We start from the raw sequence: 5043 nt of genomic DNA on the forward strand, positions 1-5043 counted from the left end.
TCAGAAGTCATTATTTCCACCGCTGTTCTGCCTGTAATCCTCATCCAGCTTCTTGTAGTTGTAATAATGCATGATGAAGAGAAAGACACCGGGCACCAGCATGAGCACACCACATGCATATTACATGTATTTGTAGTCCTTGAAAACATCAACCAGAGCCCCTAAAAGACAGAATGCAGAGTTGACGAGTCAACTTACGTTTCTGAAAAATTATACTTCATGAACATTGCTCACAAACCTGAAATGTGGGGTCCAAGAAGCACTGGTCCACACTTGATGATAGTGACAAGTCCAACTGCACTGGGGAAGCGATGAGCTCCACCAAGGTCCATCAGAACTTCAAAAAGTAGTGCAGAGAGCATTTCAATTGCCATCCCAAACCAAGACCACATAAACAACCAGACCCCCATATCCAGATGCCAGTGGACAAAGTAGGTGGCAAACACCATTGTATGAAACAGCAAAACTGAAAAAAGATTGTATTCTTGGTCTAATCCACCTGCTGTTGGCTAAGAATCCAGTAACTGGTCTGCTAAACATGTCCACCAAAGCAAAAATAGGAAGTAACAAGGTGCTGAATATTCATCTGTCCCTTGATACTTAGCGTATGGAGCCAGAAACACAGCAGGAACAAAAGAGTCAAAAAACATGAAAACACAATAAGATAAATGAGAAAGCCTCTGTGTGTGAAAAGGGAGATGTCTATATATCTGGAAACAAAGCTCTGACTTTTTTTTTTGTTTTTACTACCTTTGACTGGAGGGTTAGCAGAAAATGAGCCAATATCCACAGCAGCAGCTTCTTCAGAGGTTTTCCTCCTGCTCACTGATGAGTCATTATTGGACTGGGATCGGACTTATTTATTAACTGGTCTCATCAAAGCACCAGCCACACAGCAGTTCAGAACAATGGACCCCAGGACGAGAAAACTCCCTCTCCAACCAAAGGAATATAAAAGGAACTAATTGAGAGGGGCCAGAGTGGAAAGAACAACTGGACCTTCCACCATAGCGAGTCCATTTGCGAGTGGCTTTTTGACCTGAAAGTAAGTGCCGATGATTGTCAGAGCTGACCGCAGGTTGAAGACAAGACCAAAACCTTTTGAAAGAAAAAGTAAATGCTCATCATATTGGGAAGTAGAATAATAAGAATACAGGGTTTTAGATCTTTCTTATCAAAAACTATCATAAAGATTGTACAATTGTATTATGTCCTTTTCCATTTAAATTCTCTAAATAAAATCTAGTGCACATAAATAATTTCAGAAGTCACTTAGGAAATGGATTCTGTGTGTTCAATTTAATCACCATACAAATCTAGCTGTTCTATGAAAACGTTGTTTATCAAATGATTACAAATGAACACGGCAGGCAGGTCAGGGATAATGTGGGGAGGTTCAAAGGGAGATTAGGATATAAAAGAATATGTTTAGGTTGAAGCATCCGACAGAGCGCCATCCAGCATTTCAAAATGTATGTATGGCAAAAATGTAAATCTAGCAATACATGGAGGTTTGTCTGTCTGAAGTGACAGACCAGACAGAGAATTACTCGGAGAAGCAGTGAGAAAGGGGTAACTCTGGAGGAGCAGAGATCCACAACTCATGTGGGAGAATCTGTTGATAGAAAACTGTCATCTATGTAGACCAATGTGTGGGATCCTTTATCACAACCACTGACGTCTAGCAAAACTCCAAAAATCTCTTCTGTTTGGTCAATAGTTATGATTTGTTGCTGGAAATGGGCTGTTTTTATGATCAAATCCCTCTATGAGTCTTTAAACGGTTAGTCTCCATGTTTGAAGATATGGCTGGACAGAGATTCAAAGCTACCTTTCTGACAGAGCAACAACTACAAATAAGCAGCCCAAACAACAAAAGAATGGTTTAAATTTCCTATTTGTCTATCAACAAACACTGACGTGACCCATGGGAAGCTAATAACCCATGAAGGATCCTCCTTCACCCATGGGAATTATGAATAAGATAAATGAGATAAGTGTTAAAGGTAGCTGCATATTGGCAATGCTGGTTGGAAACCTGTTAGGGATGGCAAAAAGAGTTGACAGGACAAACCTAAATAAACCCAAAATAATATCAAAATGCTTTCAACAGAGTAAAATGAAGCAGTCAAAGTCCAAATAGAGAGGTTGAGAATCAGAGGCAAGAAATGAATATTGATGAGTACCAGTGATCTTCATCCAATTTAACTGAGGTTGAGGTAAAGAAAAAACACACAAAGGATGCTATTGCTAGATGTGATCTGTAATTGCTGCACTTGCAGGTAGTTAAGCATTGACTCAAAGGAGCTGAATACATATGCATTTCACATTTTTCAGATATTCCTGTGAAGAATTTATAAAGCAATGTATCTTTTTCCTTCCACTTCATGAATACAGTATGTTCTACTTTGTGTTTGAGTCTGTCACATCAAATTGCAATGCAAATACTTATGCCAAGACTTTGAGGACAGACCTATTTTGCAGCGATTTTGGCAAACATTAATATATTCCATTGAACAAGTGCCAGTGACCTCACAGAGAAAGAAAACAAGGTCAAATGACTGAAACAAAGCCAGTTCTTACTGAGCAACTTTAAGCAAACCTTTCAATACTAAAACTTAACCGTACAATAAGATGACATTTGTTATGCAAAAAGTAACATTAAGCCCCAAAAAAGTATTACTCAAGAAAAGAAAAGAAAAATAGTATTCAATTCCAATTACTCCAACACAGAGGTGAATTATGCTAGTTCCTAAAGAACCAATCACCATGCCAACGCACACCATGAGTCCATCGACCATGACCACAGGTCTGCTGACAGAAGAAAATTTCTCTTAATTCAGTTAACCTTTCAACGACAAATAATAAATAAAAAGCTTTGCTAACATGTAGCTGTTCAAGCATACTAGTACCAGTAGAGCAAATTTTATAAGTGATTGTTGAATTTTTGTAAAAGTAGCCTCTGGCTGCTGCTGACCTCCTGCATACATAGATGCCAGGATGACTGAGGACACCTAGGCAATCTCACTGTAGGAAACTGAAACATATTCCTGAATTTCCTTGAAATAGATGGTGAGGGACTTGGGAAAGGCATAAGAGAATCCTATGGAGATGAAAGTGGCAAAGACGACAGTCCATCCCCAGCCTCCATCTGGTGGCGTGTAGCCTAGATTGGTTGCTGCTGCAGGTGGCATGTTCATCCTCAGACTGGAAAGTGGAAACAGATAATAAGATGTGCACAGAGAACAAGCAACTGCAATTTTCTAAATACATTCTGGCCCAGTGTTATACTCCTTAATAAACAGATTGTTTTCCTCACCTCTGTGAGGTCCTTAAAACTATTCTGAGCAGTCTGTGAAACTATAGATTCCTCCCTCAGCACTCTGCTGCAGGTCCTTTGATCTCATCACATGTGCTTCCACAAAAAATGGAAGTGGCTGTTCACAACAAAAGCAGTCGCCCCTTCCTGAGGCATGGAGCTCAAAAAAAAAAAAAAAAAAAAAAAAAAAAAATGTCAGCAAGTAACTAAAGATCAAGTGGAGAGTTATAAGAGTTTCATCATGCAATGCAACATTTCCTTTAAAAGTTACAGAATGTGTTTTTTTATCACATCAGTTTATGCCTGATACATCTTTGTGTTTTGTGGTGTTGGTTTGCAGATGATGGTTAACAGATGTTTTAACACATAATTTATTAGCACATAGAAGCCATAAAATAATGAAATTATATTTGATTTAGACAGCCAAGTATAACATGGCACTGAAACAAAATAATTACAAGTTTTAAGATTTTAGAAACCGTGCAAATTAAGAACATGTACAGTCGCAAAATCTAAACATTTTTAATGATTATTGCAAGAGTATAAAGTTACGCTGAACATTATAGAAAAAGGCATTCTTTCAGCAGGAAACTATCTCAGTAAAGCCACATGTGACAAATGTTTTATTAACCCAGGTACCAAAACTTTGTACACTTCCTCTTGCATGAAGGGCAGCACTTTGTCTTTTCTAAATTACAAGGTTAGTCCACACAGAAAGGGATCTTTGATCTTTCCTCTTTGCACAATCCCCCCATCTTCCACAAGACTGTCTGAAGATTTCCAGGGCCTTTGACAGAGAAAAAGAAGCACAGGTCTTCTGGCATAAATGTGTTTTTCTGGCACAACTCCTAAACATGCTGTCACCAAAAGGTTCCTGTGGAGACATGATGACCCCCTCTATTTGTGGCAGAAATGTTTAAAACTTCTTCAGTATTTGACCTTGACCTAAGGTTCCGTTTCTAAAATAAATGTCTTACTTAAATTCCCAGAAATCATACAGTCATAGATTCCGAAGTAGAAGTTGTTCATAGAAACCATGCTTGGCCTTAAGGATATGAGTTTTAATTAAAAAAAATATATATATATATATATATATATATATATATATATATATATATATATAGAGAGAGAGAGAGAGAGAGAGAGAGAGAGAGAGAGAGTACAGACCAAAAGTTTGGACACACCTTTCTAATTCAATGGGTTTTCTTTATTTTCATGACTATTTATACGGCAAGAAATCCCACTTATTAACCTGACAGGGCACCTATGAAGTGAAAACCATTTCAGGTGACGACCTCTTGAAAATGCAGAGTGTGTGCAAAGCAGTAATCACAGCAAAAGGTTGCTACTTTGAAGAAACTAGAATATAAGGGGTATTTTCAGTTGTTTTACACTTTTTTGTTTAGTGCATATTTCCACATGTGTTATTCATAGTTTTGATGCCTTCAGTGTGAATCTACAATGTCAATAGTCACGAAAATAAAGGAAACTCATTGAATTAAAAGGTGTGTCCAAACGTTTGGTCTGTACTATATATATATATAACAAATAAAAATAAAATAGTAAGGTAGTGGCTATGTGAAATTAAAAAGGTATTTTTTCTTTTCTTTTGTTTTACAAAATTAGAACGATTTGCAAATAGAGCGCATTACTGAGGTTCCAAGTTTATTAGATTCAATACAAGACACTCCAGAAGGTGGCACTGTTGTTTGACCTAACTCAAG

At 37.6% G+C, this 5043-nt stretch overlaps 1 pseudogene; it reads right to left on the reverse strand.

Annotated features, from left to right (window-relative positions):
• LOC114145796 (monocarboxylate transporter 2-like) lies at positions 1-3194 on the reverse strand (annotated as a pseudogene).
• Positions 3195-5043: the final 1849 nt, after the last annotated feature.

Source organism: Xiphophorus couchianus, chromosome 1 (genome assembly GCF_001444195.1).
Source record: "Xiphophorus couchianus chromosome 1, X_couchianus-1.0, whole genome shotgun sequence".
Classification (NCBI taxonomy): domain Eukaryota; kingdom Metazoa; phylum Chordata; class Actinopteri; order Cyprinodontiformes; family Poeciliidae; genus Xiphophorus; species Xiphophorus couchianus.